Here is a 22,102-nt window from a genome sequence, read left to right as displayed (position 1 = left end):
TGTATGTATGTATGTATGTGTCTATATATATATGTATGTATGTATATATATATATGTATGTATATATGTATGTGTATATATATGTATGTATATATATATATATATGTATATATATATGTATATATATATATATATGTATATATATGTATATATATATATGTATATATGTATATGTATATATGTATATGTATATATATATATATATGCAGAAACAGGTGAGTTTGCAGTGTGTTGTTTCATATCATATTTCCATTTAACTGTCAAGTGAATTTCAAATACATTTTGGATTAAGTATGTCAATCAAATGGTTAAACAAGTTAACGCGGTGAGTAATTTCATCAGAAGATTGTGTTTAGGGCAAGAGAGATTTACATCTTGCGCTTACTGTTTGTGAATTGATGAGAAAAAAATCTCAAGACAGTGTCAATATTATTTTCGTTAAATTGATTTGCCATTTCCAGCGACCATGTCCAGTGCAATAACTAGAAAGCATTACATCACATTGATGATTACGTGGCTACTGTTAGTTAAACCTACTGGCCAATGAAGGACACGTCGCCATCCTTCTGCAAAACCTCAACAGGTACATAGAACAAACAAACAAATTAGATATAACGTGTCAGCGGGATTATCTTGGGAGAGAGTTTGGCAGGATTATTGACGTTATGGGCTAATTCACCTTTTGCTTAAGCCCCGCCCCCTGCGTATTTACACATAGCAACGTTAGTTCCTCAGATATCAGAGGTTCTAAACTCCGACGAAACACTGTTGCAACTACGGCAAATATCGGACGGACGGGCTTGTTTTGATCAAATAACTCATGCTTAGGCCACCAACAGGGTCAAACGCTGTGCCTGGGGCACATGCAATAGCGACACACGTTACCTGGAGAGGTTGAGAGGAGGTGTAAGATTTATTCCTTTCCCAAATCCAACCCCAATAAATGTTTGCTGTGGATCAAAAACCATGAAGTTACATTTTGACATCAGGTGTACGTTATCTCCAACTTGACCGATCAACTGGCTAACAACAGGAGTTCAAGCTTTTCTAGCAGCAAAGTCAGCCCACGTGACATTGCTTTGGTCAGTATTATCAATAACGTTTATCGCTGATGAACATTTAGACTTGCTACAAAGTAGGCTAAGCCACCTTGTTACCATCAACTGTTTGTGTAACGTAACGTTAGCTAGCCTACAGTAAATGGCTAACCTGCACAGCAGACATTCATCAGGTTTGGATTTGGGTTTGGGGAAAGGACTAAATCTTACATCTCCTCTCAACCGCTACGGTTAACGCATTTGACCATATCGGTTCAAAACAAGTGCCTCCGACTGAAATTGGCTTTAGTAGCAACAGTGTTCTGTCGGAGTTTAGAACCTCTGATGTCGGAGGAAGTCACGTTGCTTTGTGTAACGAAGCAGGGGGCGGGGCTTGCTAGCTGCATTGCTAGCTGCATTGCTAGCTGCAGTCACTCTTCTCATTTGACCCTTGGCAAACCGAATACGAACCAAATAAGCGAATATTTCCCAATAAATTCACTGTGAATCAAGATGCCATGCCAAGTGCAGGTCAGAAAAGTAGCCGTGGAAGCCTGTCCAGCCTAGTAGTAAAAATAAATGAGAGAAATATCAACAAAACATAAATGTACCTACCTTTGCCAACACCAGTATGAAGTGAATGTTCACAGTCTGATTGTAATAATGTGCAATGACAGAAATGAGTGATGTAACATATGTGCAATATACAAAAAGACTGTGTATACTGCAGGAACAGTACGAGGGATGGCGGGAGTGCTGATCACGGAGGAGGAAGGGAGCTTTTATGCATATTTATCTTTTATCCGAAGAAATTTTACATGAGTGGAAGCTGTGTAACCTCAGTCTTGGTAGTAAACACTTACCGATGACTGCGAAATAAACGCATTTGACATTCAACAAAACAGAACTGGGAGGCAACTTTGAAATGTCTTCCTGTAACTGCCCTGTTTGTCGCAGTAGTTTTTGCAGCATGGAACCACTCAATTACCTCATTTGCATTTTTCAGACAGATTTTAAATGTCAGACATAACAAGCTTGACTGTGATGATTTTAAACTCCAGATTATTATGCAAACCATTTGTTGTTGTTGTTGTTGTTGTCAGATCAGCTCCATCTCTGCATTTCCACTATGCTGACTCACTGATTAGGATTCATTCATTCCAACTCTGATCATTTAGGGCAATTTATTTCTCTCATTTCCCATAAAGCCCATTAAAACTGATGAAGGGGAATCATTCCATGTGCTGTAGATGAAAATAACTCACTGGACTGACTCGATGCGCGCAGTGATAAACCTTTGCGAGTGAATTTCCCTTGAAATTACTCGTTTGGCGTTTGCTTTACGGTTCATACGGACATTGTAGACAAACATGAAGCGATCGCGGTGCGTGGTTGATACCCCTTTCATTATCGTCTGATTGACAAAGATACGAGGGCCCTGGTTGTGATTCCAATGCGGAACAGATATATTTTATGTGCTCCCTCATGGTGACGTAAACAAACAAAGAGACGGGGTGGTCTGTGCAGAATGAAGTGGAAGCATAATAGCAGTTGCACCAGATTAAGGTCCTTGCCGTCTTAACACACCCATGGCTCGCCCACACATGGTTTCACTTATTTCTGATTAACGCTCCTTTCGGGAATGCGTGGGCACCCTCACTCTCTCTCTACTGTCACTTTTAAAGTGGAGCTTCGTTTTGGAATTTCTCAGTGAACAACCTGAGGTCTGATCAGCCCTTCACTCAAAAACTCTACAGCCTGCAGGGTTTTTAATTAAAGTATTGGTTACCAAATGTCATTCAATCTCAAGGCAAATCATGTTGCCTTGCAGGCTGGACCAGAGAAGGAGAATGAGCTCCACCTTGTGGTCACAAATTTGTAATACAAGAAGGATTCCTGCACTGGAATTACAGTGGATTATAATCCCTAATTTGTTCCTTTTCCAGGATTTGTACTGTAGTGGTGACAGACGATTGGATGAACCACATATTTGGAAATGAAATGTAATTAAAAACTGTAGGCACACACATTTGAAAGTGTATTTACATTCACCCGAGGGAAAGATTATATTTTAGCTGAATAAATGTTCTTTTTTGTAAAATGTATCTGTAAATGTCTATGTTGTTAATTCAGAGAAACAGAGCTGATTTTTTCTGTCTTTGTCCATTTAAAACATTTCTCATTCATTCAGAAAAAAAAACACAATTACATTTTTAATGAGAATTTGGGGCCAAAAGGATTTCTCATGAAAAGAAGAAGCATAATAAAAAAAACAGGATCGCATTGTTTTTAATTTCAGATGAAAACGAATGAATTGATATCAACAGGACTTTTAGTTTAATGAATATCTAAGGCCAAAATTATTTTTCTTGTCTCTTGTTGGCGATTAATAAAATAAATCAAAATTAATTTCTAACACAGGCATACTTTTAAAATTGGATAAATTTGAATTTTTGATAACAAACCGATATTTAAAATAGCTTTATTTGGCGGATCCTACCCCCCCTGTGGGAACACTGGGTTGTTCAAGTTTTTTATGTACTTACACATAACCTCCACTAGATGGCACTGCCTTATAGGTTGGGATTTACGACAGCGTCATCTGCTTTTAAAGTGATGGCAGAACTGTGCATTAATTAAAGCAATAATTAAATGACACTACAATCACTTCTCTCAAGATAATCATGTTCTCAGCACTCTTTCTTCTGGCAGAGACGTAGCAGTGCTGTAAATATCCCAGTAATGTGATGAAACGGTTTGTGTTGGAGGACGTGTGACGCCTTCATGAATCATTCACGGCTACACTCTTTGTTTCCCCATGAAAATTTGTTTTTACCTTAAGAAGGAAAAAAGTGCAACTTACCTCTCTCTCTCTCACACACACACACACACGCACACACACACACCATAAAAGTCTTATTACAGTGGTTAAGAGCATCCATCATTGTGAAAGGTCAATACACTATAAAAAGACCCATAACAATATTCAGGGCAAATTTGTCATTTGATGAGCTGCAGTAGAGGATATTGAAACTCCAGCTGCACATCATTCATTGATCTGAACAAGATGCTGTACAAAATATAGTACAATATTATTATTTGTGATAATACAGCAACCATAAATTCCACTTGTGTTCTTTTGCATGTCTGCGCACAAATCACTATCTCGTATAGATGCAAATGTAACTGATCGATGATCTTTCTCTCGCTCACATACCCTCACTGCACATGCACCAGCATTGTGTCTCCGGCATATTGAGTGATGCTGAAAACACGCTCTTTATGGGAGCATTTGTCTGGGGTGCTATGTGGGTTCAGCGCGGCGGACGTAGCCTCGGGCAGCGCTGGAGTGTTTCCTTGAGGACAAGCACCTGAGCGACTGGAAGGTCAAGCGCACCACTGAAAATTAACCACGCTTTTATTTGCTTTCATACTCTGCTGTATCGATGTGATCACAAGTGACAAGGACATGAACTTGAATCCCATTTTGAACTATTGTCATATCCCTTTTTAAAAAAAACAAAAAAAAGCAAGGGGGAGGGGTTGCAATTGAGTTGCAGGTGTCAGTAGAGGCGTAACCTCTGCGGCTGAGCGGGGGGAGGTAGGACAAGGTTAAAGCTGTATTTGTTGGAGGAAAAATGAGGAGCTGGTATATAAAACAGTGTGTTTATTAAGATTTTAGAGCCGGCTGCCCATCAGCTCCTTCACTGGACCATTGAATCATGTAATTTCTGTCATGGGTGAAGGATGAGCTCACCAGTTTCACAAGCACACAAGTATGGACCGTGCTACTAAGTGCCAGAAGAGAGGGCTTCTTCTTTGAGAGTCTTTCATTTCACAATCATTAGAAAGGTTCTTAAATTAATGATGCATTGTTGAACGAGGCGCGCAATAAGATGCAATAAACAAGGCGAGGATATTTATGAAGCTGGGTTGAGGTTTATCACCTACAGTAGTCATGTCATATGCACACGGCTCACATGCAGGTTGTATAGGTGATGCAAGCAAAGGTTTACTACTTATAAACAAGCTGCCTCTGCGCAGCAGGATTATTTGACACTGTATAATGATTTAGTAATGCACTGCATGCTTAAAAAAACTCCATATCCATACTAATTTTAGGTAAAATTATGGATTTTTCTTTTCATGACAGGAATTTAAAGGTGAAATTGGTAACTCATCTGCACAAGACGGCGCAAACAACAACAACAAAATGCTCCAAATCAGTAGGGGGCAGCATAGCACCAGAAAGTTGGGGTATTGTGAGAAACATGCTAACCTCCTTAGCATGGGCTGAAAGTGAAACAGCTGATGAATGCTGAGTCACTGTTGCCTCCAGAGGGACAAAGTGGTATTACAAGGTGGACCAGTATTGGCTTGTCTTTTTAACCCTTTATGTTGTTTACATAAGTCGTTCTCCTCAACAGTTTATTTAAAAAAAAAATCCCTTTATTTGTATTTTTGTCTCAGAATCCAACGGGTTTTCATGTAACAGGCATCAGCAAGTAGCATCTAACAATGTCCTGCTTCCTCTTGTGTTTATGTCTACAAACTCAGGTTCCGTTTTCAATCTCAATATTACCATTTTACCAAGAACTGTTTGTTCTCTTGCTGACACACCGTGACTACACCTGACGTTACTGTGACACACCCTTGACACACCCATTTTTTAGCAGCCCAATCAAATTCCTCCTAACATTATTTCCTGCCTTTCCAGTCTGTTTCACGTGTCAGGATAGCTGTTCGGCACTCTCGCCGCCCCGTTTCAGCTGGACTTTTTGGATCTGTCACATGCATCTTTATTAGGAGCAGAATTGTTTCTCATCACATGTTTATACAGTGACTTTCTTAATTTGGTCTGTGCTTCAAATTATTGCATGTTGGTGTTCATCCTGGGAGAGCAAATCCTCCACTGTTTCCCCCGTGACAGTTTTAATTTTCCTCACTGGAATCAAGGGTCAAAGTACAGACTACTTACTTTATAAAAGTTATAAATCCACCAAAGGCCAACTGTAATGCATGTTTTTGGTTGATTTTAATAAAGTAAGACTTGTTTTGGCCTCTATCACCCCCAAAATCTGCTGCTCCTCTATCAGCCAATTGCTAACTCGCAATGCGGAGGCGAACACGAAGCAAAGGGAGGGTTAATCTGCTGCTTGCCGCTGCATCAGTGTTGATGAGAGCAGTGAGACCTCAATGTGGTGGTGAACCTGCACACGCGTTTCTTGCTATAAAAGAGCTGAGATGAAAAACATTCCATCAGGCTGCAGAGTCGAAGGATAGCTTCCTGTATGTAAAGCATCACCGACGACTCCGTTCACTTACGCGTTGTTATTTGATCATTGAAATGAAAAATATCGATTAATGAAGTTTGAGTACACAAAGAGACTTCCCTTCCTCGTAGTCCACTGACTGGAAAATCCGACCAATATGAGAGAAGGTGAAATGTGCAAGTATACACCCTAAATGGAATGCGAAATGAAATGTCCCCTAAAATAATAATACATAATGCATCAGTGCATGCCACATGGATGATGCCAAGTGTACATCCCACTTCATTAATTCATCCATAATGAGTTTTGCAGCATGTAGGAGCAACTACCTCAGAGGCTGCCCCGGGAGTCAAAGCTAATTAAATCAGAATCTTAAATCCCAATCTACACACACATCTGCCTTTGTTTGCAGAGGAAAAAGCAAAACACCAAACACACACTTAATTGTCCAAATCTGAAACGCTGCAGATATACACGTCTCTCTGTCCACCAGCCGCTGGAACCCGCTGGAGATCCACCCTAGTAGGTGTCTCTGCAGCACAAACAACTCCTGCATTATTAGGCAATTGATTTCTGTGTGTATGCGCGCTCTCCAACGCCGAAAATAAAACTTAACACCACGGCTCAAGTGTAATGCCCTTTCTTAATTGCTTGCAAGAAGTGTAAACCACATCTCAAGTTTACAGGAACTAAAAAAGAAGTGCGCTGTGTTATCCTGTGTGTGTGTGTGTGTGTGTGAGAGAGAGAGAGAGAGAGACAGAGAGGTTAATCTCCTGTTGTCTATAGTCACCAGTGTCCTCAAGGACATTATCAGCAATGAAAGGACCCTGATTTGTGTGCTGCTCATATCATTCGCTCAAAACTGATTAAGCAGCAGGAGCATTTCAAATATTGAGTGGTGATGCAACCTTTTCCTTTGAGGCGCGGTTGTGTGCAGGCAGGCCTGATAGGGCTGTTTGGTTTTTTTGTTAAAAAAAAAAAACAAGGAGGGGGAAACAAGTTGTAGGTCATTTTTTAAAATCATGTTTTGCCTCTTAAATTGCACATCAGTGATTCTGAGCGGCGTTTCTGATGATTCAACACATGCACCGTATTGAAACAGACCCTCGTGCGCGTGCTAATCTCGCCCATATCCAACAATTGTCTATCAGGACCCCCCCCCCCCCCCCCCAAAAAAAGGAGCATCTGAGCTTTCTATTTGTCTCCTCTGCGCTGAAGAGAATCCTCATCTCACTTTCGTTCTTTGCAGCATTTATCCTTCTCTGTAAGGGAAACTGTCTCTGCCGTTTGAGTAACCTAGCGCGTAACGTCACAAGTCATCATTAATCATGGGAAAGTGTCATGCATCACACAGAGGTGGTTTGCCGCATCTGGTCTTTAGTCATATATCCTAATCATCACCATATCAGCGCTCCAAATCTGTCTGCGAATACATTATTCAAATTTAGTTCATTAGAAAAGTAATTTCAGCCGACAGTTAAGTCCACCTAAAACTCTGAGAATGGCCCTAATGACATTATGTGCTCATTGGAATTCTCTCCTCTTGCAGAAGGAATATTGTACTTACTCACTCCATATGTATATATATATATATATTATATATATATATTATATATTATATAATATATATATATATAATATAATATATATAATGTATTATATATAATATATAATATATTATATATATATATATATATATATATATATTATATATATATATATATTATATATATATATATGAAGGACTTGAAATCTTTCTGTTTGCTCGTGCAACCTGATAAGGCCCAAACATCTTTTTTTGGTCCGTCAGACATAAGCTTCCCAACTATTACAGTTGTTTGTTTAATATTAAAGAGCAGTTTTCATTCATATTAAAAGCTGTTTCTCATATTTGAGCCCTTAAATAAGCACTGTTGTTCACCCAGAATCCTCTTTGATGATGGAGACATCAGTAGAAAATGAGCCAAACAGAGGATTGTTTTGCCTTGTACAAAAAAAAAAAGAATCATCATTAATATCCATACAATATTTGTTCTCTCAGCTCTTCCCTGTGTGCACTTTATACCAGCCTGTTATATAACTGCATGACAAATCAATCATAAAATTGTTGTTTAGATTGTTTTGACCGATAGGCACCTTGAGCCCTGAAGGACCCAAACAACCTAATAACTACAACACACCATAAAAAATAGCTGAAATAGAAAAGCAGGCATTTCCAGCTGTAGCAATAGAGCTGCGGCTATGTTTGTATTTCGCTGCTGTAATGCGATCTCAAGCTTGTAATCTTACTATTTTATATTTTATAGGTACGCGGGGAGATCAGTGGAGGCTCCTGTTGACCTTGAATCAATGTGTACTGAATCTGTGTTTAAGTGCGATCTATTTTAAACTCCATTTAGCTGTACATCTTGCCCAGAGGATTAGTCCAGCTTAAACTGTAGAATGCTTACCAAAGATGATGTGTTTGTCTGAAGGAAAAGGGAAAAAAAACAACAACAAAAAACTTTCACGGAACTAATCTCACCCAGCGCTATCACCACAAAGTCACCTGTTGACCAAGAGCTGCAGGCGGATACTCAACATCACATTCCTGCTCCAGTCACCAAGGACCAACCAAGGAGATTTCATGTGGAACATGCAGCCCCTGAGGCCTCATTTCACACAGTCAGGGATGTTTTTATATTATGACAGACTGATGTACTGTACTGGGCATCATACTCTTAGTTTGACCTCCCTTGTCCTCTAAGCTGACACATTTAAGCCCCTTTCCCACTGGCTAAAATGCATGGGAGAAGGTTTAATCTGCATTTAATCCTGGGTTATTTGACCTCAGCTCCGGCTTCCATCTGCTAAAAAAAAAAAAAGAAAGAAAGAAAAGAAAAGAAACGCAGTTATTTGACAGTGTAATTTACACGGCTTTTTGTCATCTCAGCTCACAGGAGGAAAAAACCTGCCGCTGCTCTCCACGCCGCTTTCTGCTACTTTGTGTTTGTTTACCTTGTTTTGGTTGTTGTTGTTTTGTTTTGTTTTTTTTTTTGCTTTGAATTTGTAGCAGCAAAAGTGACTCACAAGGGGAAGAAAAACAAAAACAACAAAAACAAAAAAAGATGCAATAAACCAGCTCATACTCACTGAGGGAAAGAACTGAATGTGCCTGGTTTTAGTGGCTTTACCCGGGTTTACAGACCCTGCATGTGCTGTGGGAAACACGGTGGTATAGAAATACTTAATTACACATGAGCTTCACATTTTGTGGTGACTCATCTTTTTTTTTTTTTTTTATTGAACCATTCAACAACAAGGACTAATTTCCATTTTCTCTTCCTGCAGTAGGAAAAAAATGCTGATGATCCTAAAATTTACAAAGTGGAAGGAGCAGAAAGAGCTTGTTTTATTCACAGTCTAACATTGAAATGTAAAAAAAAAAAAAAAAGAAAGAGGCTGGTCTTCTTGGCCCTTCTTCTTCTTCTAACCACACAGAATGATTCGTTTCCATTTTGATAAGATAAGATAAACCTTTAACCGTCCCACGGTGGGGAAGTTTACATTGATACGGTTAACGTGTGTTCATGTAAAAGAACTGTTATGTAAAGAACAACATTCATGCTCCTGAGGTGACTGCTTAAACAGTGAATCACTGTCGTTCTACAAGTCCCGTCTTTGTTTTTATAAAGTTTATATTTCATACTTACTTTTATACTTTTCGATTGCAAGCACACTTTACCTCGCACACTCAATTAAAACTGTTCCAAGACAAATTATGTAACTGTTACAGGCGGCAGTCTGACGGTGGAACTGTTGTTCTCCGCACGGCTCTTTGCCGACCCCCAGAAGTCCTCCACCCCCAGCTTGAGAACCTCTGATCTATTCTATAGACGACAACCTTGACTTGCAGATGAGATCTCGACAAGCATCATAATTCTAATATTAGAAAGCTGGCATTTATATTGAGTGATATAAACCTTCAAGGCTAGCAGACGCTGTCAAGAAATGATTAGGAGATTTAGCACTTGAATATTCATCTGGGGTTAGTGTTCATTTTAAATCATTTCACAATTATGACGGTTTGATAGATTCATAATCACAGTTTGTGTAATCTTTGATTTCATTCATAAATGAGATGCAGCAGTGCGTTTCTGCTGCTGTAAGATTCACAGATCGACAGTTGTCCAGAATGTTCGGCATATGTAGCGTCATTATACGCAGAAGAAAAAAAAACAACAACCCAAAACCTCTTGTTGGCTTTGAAGTTTTAAATAAACTGAATAATTTAAGTGGTCCTTTATGGGTTGAGAACACTCCTCGTCGTCACTGTGAAAAATGAGAAACTCGGCTGCTTAGGCTGTTAAACAGCGCGATACCCAAACTTACAAATGAACACGAGCTAATTTGATCACTAGGATTGGCAGAGCGGGATTCTGCTCAGCCGTGACCCATTACTCTTTCCCAAAAATGGTCGTAGGCTGCCACACTACAATGTAACACATAATAGTATTAGTGTTATTGTATTGTTGCTGCCTGCGTTGGCCCAGTTGGTGTTTATTTTCCTAACGCTCCATGTCCACAGACGATGGCAGCGATCCATCCTGACAGCCAGCGGCTGAGCGACAGATTCTACACAAGAGGGAACCCCAAGGTAATCATTTGCATTTGTTTTTTATTGCAATCATTAGGACTCCCCTGCTGGGCCTCAGCACAAGTCTGTGTGACAGACCCCATGTTTTATCTGGGAGTCAGGGGAGGTATGTTGCTGGGAGCGAGCTGAAGAGTACAGTACGTTGCACTGATAAAGAAGAAAGGCTGGCTACCATGCATCATAGCGACACTGACATCTGTATGTCCCTGCGTGAGCTTTGTAGAGCTGGTAGAGGGCAGAAATTTCAATATCTGTGATTAGATACACAGATGATACTAATTACCATACTAACCTGCACCGCTAATTTCCTCTCAGTGTATTAAAAACGTGAAATTATTTTAATTTTGCACCATCAAAGGCTCGTATACAACATAGCACGTCTGCCGAGAGCAAAATAACACCAAAGAGGAAAACTATGGGGAACAAAAGACAGGAATGCTTGATCAAGCTGGGCCGGTGTCGTGACCCCGACGGGCGGAGACCCCGACGGATCACAAGTGGCACTTGAATGGCGAGCTCCATGGCTGTGCATGAGGATCCAGAGATCACCCCATGCTCCCGCTTTTCTTCTAATTATCTCAGGGTCTTCCAGACAATGGGGCTGCATGCAAAGTAGCCAAATCAGCTTTATTTGTGGTTAAAAAAAAAAAAAAAGATAAAAAAAAATCTAAAATTACCTTATTAATTACACAGCCGCCACTCTGTAGTGCCTCCTATTCAATCTGGGCTGGATGGGAACGGACTAGGAGGAGAAAATGGCCCTTAAAACCACCAATCAGGGATAATGGATGGATACTTTATTTAACATGAATAAAGTTTTGTTCAAAGAGAACAAGAGGAACGCTCCACCTGGACCAACTAGTACAATAAAATCCTGCTTTTATACGACTACATGAGTTATAATCGTCCCATGATGTGATACACAGTGCTGTATGATGGCGCGAGGCTTGTATGTGATCAGTGCAATGGTCACAGGGGAGTAAGTGCTTTGACTGAAGATACTCTATTTGTGGTATTTGTATCAGTGCATTGATCTCAGCAAAAGTACTGTCGGAGTACTTCTCGCCACAGTCGCAGTATGTTTCCATAGTCCCGAGCGTACACAGAACGTGATTGTCCAAAGGCCAACGCTGCAGTTGTTTACCTTTGTGATGCACGCCTGTCACAGTGACCTTTGACCACCAGCATTTATTTTTCAGGTCATCCGTCCTTAAATCCCAGGGTATATTTGCACTCCACTTGAAGAATGTTCTCCAGATGTTCCTGAGACATTGTCTTTATGTGAGGGGAAAGTGTACTCTCACCAAAAAAACTAAACAAAAACATTACGGTTCATCCTTCAGTCCCAGTGGATGTTTGTGGAGATTTTTATTCTAATTTTTTTCAGGCGGGGGTCTACAGAATATGGCGTAAACGGAAATGAGACGGACGAATGGACGGGTCAAGCTGAAAAGATGCTGCTGCAGCGGACGGTGCCCTTGACCACAATCTGTTAAGTTCATCCTTGAATCCCAGAGAAAATTTGTGGAAAATTTTCTCAAGGCCTTTTAATACATTTTGTGATATGTGATGGCGGCACGGTGGTGCAGTGGTCAGCACTGTCGCCTCACAGCAAGAAGGTTCCAGGTTCGAGCCCCGGCTCAGGCACGGGATCTTTCTGTGTGAGTCTGCATGTTCTCCCTGTTCCCTGTGTGGGTTCTCTCTGGTACTCCAGCTTCAGATGTTACCCAAAATCCCTGGAAGTGCTACAGAGGTAACAGAGATGAGCTGGACGGAAAACCTGGATGACGCAGCGCCTCAAGCTGTCGTCAGCGTAGAGGTATAGAAATACCACTCGACATTTTCATTGATTTCTCTGGAAACAGTATGAGGACTTCAGAGGAGACGAGAATTCTCACTAAGTGCTCTTGTAGTTATGGAGCTTAGCTGTTCCTCAGGATAAATGACACTGCCCGTCTTCAAACGTTTTCGAGCTCTTTCTCCAGACCCGTCCATGTCTTTCAGTGGCAAGACACTGTTCAGCCTCTCCTTCAGTCATTGTCTACTCACGTATTTTACCTCAAAGTGGTTTGCCCCCGTCCTTTCAATACATCCACGAAGCCATCAAATCCATCAGCATCTGTCCCAGATGTTTACAGCTGTTCCAAAGTGTCGATCGTTTACTCTATTGATGAAGTTTTCTTGTGGTTTTGTCACCAAAACTACCTTTGCAGTCTCAGCAGGTCCGTTTAGATGAAGCATCACTCTACAGTTCATCATCTGAGTGACTTTTATTTCGTTCTGCTGTCAAATGCGCACCTGTTAGCTTCTTTTTTTTCTTTTCTTTTTTTTTTTGTTTTGCCGTTGAGGTGTTGATTTAACACACATCCGTCGTCTGTCTTAAAAGCCCAATCTTGCTTTTCTGATTTACCCAGAAAACTATAATTGTAAGCTTTGCAACTGTCATTTTTGGAAAGTATATGAAACGCCACAATTTTGTTGCTTTCAGTGGGCATTTTTGTTTATTTTTTCTTCTCAAAAACTGTTTTAGTTGTTGTTCCAGCTTGTGTACAAGAGCATCTGCACCTTTGACTGTGCTTGACGCCGCCCCGGCATATGTTTGGTGCTTGGTCAGCCGTCCGGTAATGATCAGGTCCTCCATTTGTGTGTATTTCAATTTGTAGCTATATTTTATGAGCTAGTAAACATGTTAGATGTCCCTCGTGTCCCATTCTTATCACTGGCGTGGCGTTTGGAGCCTCTGGTCTGTGGCTACAACAAGGTTGTCATCACCCTCACCCTGGGCCCCAGCAGTCTCGTAAACCTTGTCCTTGACATTAATGCCGCCGCTGCCTCTGCTTGCAAACATATCACTAACACTCATGAAGCATCAGCCTGAAGTGGGCATCTCTCTTATTCTCTTAACTACTTATGTATTTTCTACATGTTTACTATGCAGTTTGTCAATAAAATGTTCATTAAATGAAATTATGGGCTGCTGGAGCTGCCCAGGGAGCAAAGGAACCGCTGGTGCTGCCGATAGCTGTCTACTATGGTGATGAAAGAGTGAACTGAGAGTTCCGACCTCCTAGTTAGCTAGTAGCAGCTAGCACTAGGGCAGCTGTTGCCACGGTGACAAAACCGTGGGCTTCTAGCAAGATGTCAGGACATTTGGAGACATTGTTCAGATCAACAAGACCGTGTGGCTTTAGTGAGATATCCGGAGCTGTTCTTCTGCCTAACAAAACTGGGTGTTTCTTTGTGCGAGACATAATTAAATCTGTGTGCTGGACAGTGGCAGTTTTAGTATTTTGTGTTTTCGTAGGGGGCGGCACGGTGGTGCAGTGGTCGGCACGGTCGCCTCACAGCAAGAAGGTTCCGGGTTCCAGCCCCGGTTCCAGCACGTGGTCTTTCTGTGTGAGTCTCCATGTTCTCCCTGTTCCTGTGTGGGTTCTTTCTGGTACTCCAGCTTCCTCCCACAGTCCAAAGACATCAAGAGGGGACCAGGTTAATCCAGACTCTAAATTGACCGTAGGTGTGGCTGTGAGAGTCAGTGGTTGTCTGTCTGTATGTGTTGGCCCTGTGATGGACTGGCGACCCATCCAGGGTGAACCCCGCCTCTCGCTGAAGGCTGCTGGGATAGACTCCACCCCCCCCACCACCCCTGCGACCCTTAACAGGATAAGCGGTTGAAAATGGATGGATGGATGTGTTTTCATAGCAAAATCAACCTTCATTCCCAGTGTTTTCACAGCTGTCCTAAAATTCTATGTATTCCACTAAAAAGAAAAGTAAAGTTCAGCATTAAGCTTGAGGTTCTCACTGCAGAAGACTGTGTGGGTGTGCTGAGTGCTTGTGTTGCTGGACATACGTAGAAAGATGCGACAAGAATTGCGCACAACTTTCCACAAGTTATAAAATGTAACTGGCTTTTTCGTGACTGCTTAATTGTCACGACTGTCCACATGTTTGAGCCTGTGCAGCAGACGCGTTGTAATGATGCTTTGTAGGAACGCGGCGCCGCTAATAAACCTTCGTCGATGCAAGATGACTGTGTTGCGATGAAGCAGTGGCAGAGCCTGAGGTGAGGTGAAAGAAGCCTCCCACATTGAGGCCAGACAATATTTGCACTCACAGCAATTCAGCTCATTACAGAGAAAACTAGTGCTTGCTTACATGTGTGTCCCTGCTTTCAGCCCCCACACACACACTTCTAATAGATGCCTGGGTCACTCTTGTCTTTTTGTCTGCATCCACCTTATCTGTTCTCCCATGGAGGAAGTCTGGCCCTTCTTGCCATCGTGTCTGCTTCTCAATCAATGTGGCTCCAACTTTCAAGACTCATTCCAATTTGGTTCAGTCCCCTGATACCAGAGCAATTACCCTGCTCTGGTCATCTGCATCCCCAGTCACACTGCTCGCTACCAGCCCATCACTGACTCACCATTATAGGAAAAAGATTGTTCATGGCAGAGAATGAGTAATGTAAAGAAAAGATGTTGGGGTCTGTTATATTTGTGTTCTCTCATGTTCATTTGTCTCCATATATTGTTGATCCTTCTTAAGTTAACTTTTGTGGAGGTGAGGAGAAAAGGGCTTAGGGCTGGACGTATTAAATCAAGTTTTGTTGGTATCAGAGATACAAGCGAGGAGCTATTGAATATTAGGCCAGGGAGCCTGTAGAGGGCTTGGCCAGGCTATACTCACCTTAAAAGGCTCCATAGTTGTTCAAATTGGCAAAATGTATGCCAAACAAAACCATGGCTCTCTTGATTGTGCTATGAAACAATGGCCGGATTTAAATTACAAAAGTTCAGAACCTGGGGAAGAAGTTCAATACCTACCTCTTTTTTTCAATAACCCCCCGGGGGTGTCCAGGTTGGTCCTGGTTACCCTTGATTTCTGATTGGCCGCCTTCAATGCCCCATGTTTTTTTTTTATTGCTGATGTACTTTTAATTGGAGTCTTTTTCAAATCCATGAGCCCTAACGTTGCCAGATTGAACAGTTTCCTACCACATTTGCTGGAAAATAGCCTTTCTTTATGATTAATTGGCTTTCTGGCAACCCTGCTAAACCCAGGACTCCCCTGAAGTAGTCTGGGCCACCCCATATATCACAAGTCTGGTTCCACTACCGTATGCCCCGACCCCCCAAGGGAGATTTGGGTAAATGAGTCCTCGATGCACTCAGGAGTACACAGATGGAGGGGAACACTTTGCCTGGAAAACTAATCTCAACATCTTTCAGATACAGGTGAAAGATTCTGGACATTTCTGGCTCATCACTCTGGCAGAGGTCATTGCAGAGGTCTCTGAAGAAGGAAGGTGCCAGGAGTGGACAAGATCTGTTCTGAAATAATGAGGGCTGGAGATATCAGGGTGTCATGATTGAGACATCCCTTAAGCCACGTTGAGGTTTCAGGAACAGTGACGTTGGACGCGTCTTACTTGTTTTTTCGGCTGTGTTCTTTGTCTTTAAAAGAGTGCAATAAAAATGCTTGGAGCTCAGTTTTTAATCCTTCTCACAGAAAGTGGAACCAGCCTGTAATCCCTATGCCATCACTGGACACGTCGACTGGAGCTGGAACTACAAAAGAGGCAGTTTGAGTAATTTGCGTCTTGCACAGTTATGAGAACATTTTTTTTTCCAGTCACAGAAGGAGTGTACTCGGGATTAAATAAAAAAAAAATGAAAATTCTACATGTGGTGCGGTAGAAGTCAGGGTGCTGGAAACTGGGACTCCCACCAAACCCACAAACAACTAAGTCATAAAAGCTTACAGGGATGCACTGTAATTGATCGCAACATTAAGGCTGAATTTGAATATTTGGGTTAACTGGCAGGTCCTGCCAAGACATCGTCTAGCTGAGGCCGCTGGAGCAGATTATGGCATTCTAGACAATGTTAGTGATTCCGAAAAGTACACTATAACGCATTTCTGAAGTGGGCCAGAAGCAGCTTTCCACATGAGTCCTTTAAAATACAAGCTCAGGCTATTTTTGACAGAGATTCAGACACAGTAAGGCAGAGAATATCGTCCATTATCACCCAACGCCAACATGAGACCACGTTCTTAACCTAAAGACGGCACCAAAGCTTGCATTTGAGATTGGATAGTGGACTAAAGCACAAAGTGCATAGGAACTGAGAAAAGTAGGCACAAGCAAAATGGACAAAATAAGGAGGAAAAAAAACCCACTTAAACTCTGTTGTCTATTCAGCCAGGACAGACGGATAAAACAATGTCAAAAAAGGGCCAGTGTTGTGTTTCTGATTCACTCCAAGTGAGGTAATGAAGCCTGGTAATCAGGACATAACCTCTGAATACTGAGAAATAAAGTAATAATATAGTTATGTCTTCTGTGGGCCACATTCTCCCAGTCTTTATATATTATTGGCCGTACAAAAGGTCCAAAAGGATCCTGTGGGAATGTGCTCTGAGGAATTGGGTATGCTGCTTCTGGAAGTCTCTCTTATGATCATTAATATTCAGGTCTCACAGAGAATGACAGATGCAGAGTGTCTGCATTCTTGTTCATTCACGGTAGAGGTTAGTCTCCAGCAAAGAGACACAATGTCCTACTGAGTGTTTGTTATAATCGTGGACAGGATATCAAGAGATCTGGAGAGCGTCCAGGCCTCTGCTGGGCCTTGATATTCAGGCAGTACATCTTCTGAGAGTGTCATTGTTTGGCCTCTTTCACTGCATCGAGCTGCGGTTTGCTCCTTAATGTAAGTTATATTGACAGCATTAGAATCAAAACCTACTTCTATAACCGGGAGCGGCAGCCTGGTCTTCTCAGTGGAGGCCGAGCTTTAGGGAGCTGTGACACAGCCAGAGACCGGCTGACTACCACTTAGTGCACTGAATAGTTGTCCTGGCAGGTTAGCATAGCTAAGGTAGCGGTCAGCCAATCTCATGCTGACTGCTACTTAGCTTAGCGCACTGAATAGTTGTACCGGCAGGTTAGCATAGCTAAGTAGTGGTCAACTATTCAGCTGTACTGGCAGGTTGGCATAGCTAAGGTAGCGGTCAGCCAATCTCATGCTGACTGCTACTTAGCTTAGCGCACTGAATAGTTCTACAATTTCATTTAGCAGACGCTGTTGTCCAAAGCGACGTACAACACAAGCAAGAATTCAGACTTAAGGAAAAACCCATAGTAAGCACAAAAGTGCTTCAGTTGTGATTTGGTCACAGGTATTGCCATCTAGTGGCAGAAGAAGTGTCGCTCTCCCCCTCCCTCTTTTTTTTGGGTTTTTTTTTTGTGACAAACATACAACATCACACAACACAGTTAGTGCTACATAATCACTAAGTGCTGGGTCTTGGACCCTCTGACTGATTCTACCCCACAGGACAAAGAGGAGAAGAGTCAGGTTAAGTGCCTCGGTGCTCTCTGAACAATTGAGTCTTCAATTGTCTCTTAAAAATAGAATAGGTGTACCGGCAGGTTAGCATAGCTAAGTAGCGGTCAACTAGTCAGTTGTACTGGCAGGTTAGCATAGCTAAGTAGCAGTCATAGCTAAGTAGCAGAGGGGAAAAAAATGGTATTTTTCTTCTTATCTGTGGGAAGGATTGCCAATAAATAGTGTGTAACCCCCCCCCCCCCAAAAAAAAAGTTAGCATGTTCTTTAATTACATTATTTTGGATCCAAAATGTTTTGCTCCTTTTTTTCAAAGTTGCTTAACAGGCGATCTTAGTGCCTTGGTCGCCCACACACAAACCACAGCGAGCAGCCTCACTGTAATCTGTACATTCATCTCCGAACATAATTAATCATTAGCCACATTATTCAAAAAATTACTCCTGACCTTTTCAACGAGTATCCTTTTATGGTTTTCAGTGAATAGCATCTAATTGTGATTATAGGAAAAGTCTGAAAGTTTCTGCCGGCTCATGACAGACCTTGTTAACATGCTACCGCATCCTCTAGAGTCCTTTCACACTTCGTTTGCTTTTAACTTACTATTTTTGAAGAGTTCAAAGGAGCATTTGGGCTGAGAGTCTAGACGGTATCACAAGCTGTTCAATGGGGGCTTCCCCCCCCCTTTCTTCTTTTTGCATTGGCCAAGTCAGTTTTCTCTTGTATCCTATTGCAGGTGAAGATAGACCAACACTTCTACTGTTTATGTATCAGCTGCCATCTCATGACATATGGAACGTGATTGTTTACTGTTGAAAATTCACTTCGGTTCGGATATTCACAAAGACGCGTTGCCTCTGAGCGTGCGGAGCATAGCGAGAGAGAGAGAATGAGTTTAATAATACAAGATCAGACAGTAAGTCTAAATAAACATGTCTGAATAATAACTAGTTCCCCAGAAATGTCAAGACAATAAAGCAGCAGCTGTTTGAAAAGGCTGGCTATAGGAAGAAGAACGTGTCATCCGGAGGGATTATTTGAAGGCCTTAATATATGGTGGAGCAACTGTGACCAATAACATGCCGCCTGAATTTTAGACTTGATGCTACAGAGAGATGTGTTTATATATTCCTCACATCAGTGTATCCTTAACACCATAAACAGTGACAGTGCACCGACAGCAGCCTTTTTGAAAGACACAGTATATATTTCGACTTGTCAGACTTCTTCTTATTTAACTTCAAATCCTGAGTGAACATTCAATTCTGTCTCCTTATACCTGAAACAAGAAAAGAAAAACTTGTCCTGTGCAGTAATGTGGAATGTCAGTCTGACTTCGCTCTGAGCTGATCCATTGCAAATGAATGTTAAATGATAGAAAATGTGACTTTGACTTTAATCCAGGATGATTTCCTGAGGATCACGTTACATTCTGGCTTGGAATTCACAGTGCAGCCTCAGTGTACATCTCAGTCAGATGAAAAAGTTTAGACAGGCATTGTTGGAGCTGTTTTTAGCACCGTCAATCTCCAGTTAATGACAAGAAGAGCTCAGAGGTTCATGTTGGGTTACAATTATCATTTCTGAATGCTGTCTTTTTAAACATTTTTTGTAGCTGTTGTTCATCTTCACAAGATGTGCTTGGCAGAGTTTTCAAACATCATTATAGATGGTAAGCTGGCTATCAATAATCTAATCACACACATTTTAAAATGGAATGTGCACAGTTTTGCAAGTGCCCATATTAGTAAAAAAAAAAACAAAACCCTTGCATAAAATTTGATGGTGTTAAATCCACAGATATGGCAAGAAATGCTAACAAGAGAAATCAACAACAGTTACTTTATTCCTGCAATATTTAACTGTTGCTTACTGTTGGCGTGCAGGAAGTAAGCAGGGCCAGAAACGGCTCGTTCCAAAGGAAAGAACAAAATCAAGCATCTATAATCAAAATTTTATTTTTCTTACCACGAACATAAAAACAGATTGAACAGATTTGTAACATTAAATCACGAGAGTCCACTCTCCTAGTGGCACCTATGTTTTACAACTTAAGCTGGAGGAAAATTGTCAATGGCGTCTTGTTCTTGGTTTCAAATGTGGCTCATGCTAGCTACTGCTGCTGGACAAGCTCAAGTATGCTATATACTCCATGTGATTAGTGACGCTCCAACGTCAATATTCCATTGCTGTTGCTTAGTCGGGAGCCAGTTTAAAGCTCAACACCTTAAGCCTGTAAAAAAAAAGGACACTTTTTGGATTGGATTCACTGGTACAAGATTAATCTAGAGCAGGGGTGGGCAACCATGTGCCATGGAGGGCCGTGTGTATGCAGGTTTTCCTTCCAACCAAACACTTTAACAGCTGATTCCACTGATTAACACACCTTCAGCAACAGAAGAGTGTTAATCAGTGGAATCACCTGTTAAAGTGTTTGGTTGGAAGGAAAACCTGCATACACACGGCCCTCCATGGCACATGGTTGCCCACCCCTGCTCTAGAGGATGAGATTTTAATTTGCCTGGTTTAGCTTGTTTCCACTGCAGTTAGCTAGACAGCTGCCTAACCACCTTCCCCTGCACTGGCAATCTTTATTGTTAGCATAGCTGCTAGTGATCGCTTTTTGTTGTCGTGGTATAAATCACCCCACCTAGCTTCAGTGTGAAAGGACGTTTCCGGACGTGTCAAAAGTATTCTTTTAATGTTGAAGAGGTTAACAACCTGTTACGGTAACATAGTGACACAAATCACCACGCTGTCTTTTTAGGAACGGGAAAAAAAAAAAAAAGCTCCTTCCTGTGTTTTGGTGCGCTGCCTGTTGTGTTTACCCACTGCTGTTATCATGATTCATCAGGGGAAATCAATCAGGAAAGCTTAATCGCCCCTTTGAAGAGTACGAGTCACATGCATTGATGCGCTGCGCTGCTTATCGCCACCACTGCAATGTTTTACCTCAGCGGTGTCTTCATCAACATATTGAATAACAGGTGTTGTTTGTAATGGATTAATTACAATTCTCTGCGGAGAGTGGGAAATTACATGGGGAAAAAACCGAATTATCATAATTAAGTCATCATTTTTCAATCGATATGAAAGGAGCTGAATTTGAAATGTGGTGAAGAGTGTACATGGAAATAATAGAGTCCATCCTTCATGGTAACTGCTTCATTCCGAAGAGGTACACAATTTTTTGATCATTAAAACAATACTCTCATGCTTGAACATTGATTAAAAGGATCACCGGTAGCCTAAAGTGATCCGAGGCTTGTTGCACATTTCCTTCTTAAATCTTCTGCAATGAAATACCTAAACTATGCCACATTCTTTATTTCAATCAATGCATTAAAGTTCAGCTGCTCCTAGTTTGCTACTGCTACGTGCGACAAAAAAGTGATCATTTAGTTGAAAATAAACTGCAATTTTGGAAGATACTTACACTAAAAATGATGGCAGCCTTTACGCGGAAGAACTGCGAACTTTGTCACTTTCATTGCAATCAAGCAACGGGGAAAATATTGCTTGGCATTGAAATGAGGAACAACAGCAACCAGGTGTGGGAATCGTAAGACACTAAACCTTTTCTGCAGATAGAGAAAAGCTAAATCTCCACCGCAAAAAAAAAAAAAAATATATATATATATATATATATACAGTATATATGTGTGTGTGTGTGTGTGTGTGTGTGTAACAACGTTTCATATCTATAAAAAGTCTTTGTGTCTTTTTCCCACTGATGTGTTGATTCTTGTGAAAATGAACTAAATGAGCTTCCCTCCTAGCCGGTCATGTTCTCTGTGGGTAGCTCTC

General features: G+C 41.3%; 1 protein-coding gene across 1 annotated transcript in view; it reads left to right on the top strand.

The window, feature by feature from the left end:
- The window catches only part of cdh19 (cadherin 19, type 2), a 111,969-nt gene that overhangs the window by 29,426 nt on the left and 60,441 nt on the right, over positions 1-22,102 (top strand). The window contains exons 2-3 of the mRNA XM_086192031.1: positions 10,878-10,946; positions 12,334-12,765. The gene's annotated coding sequence lies outside the window, so the exon portion shown is untranslated. The remainder of the gene's footprint in view (positions 1-10,877; positions 10,947-12,333; positions 12,766-22,102) is intronic.

Source organism: Aulostomus chinensis, chromosome 21 (assembly GCF_037954235.1).
Source record: "Aulostomus chinensis isolate RoL2024-O1b breed Wild chromosome 21, RoL_Achi_v1.0, whole genome shotgun sequence".
NCBI lineage: Eukaryota > Metazoa > Chordata > Actinopteri > Syngnathiformes > Aulostomidae > Aulostomus > Aulostomus chinensis.
Note: the sequence above shows the minus strand (reverse complement) of the source record. Positions and strands in the feature narration are given on the sequence as shown.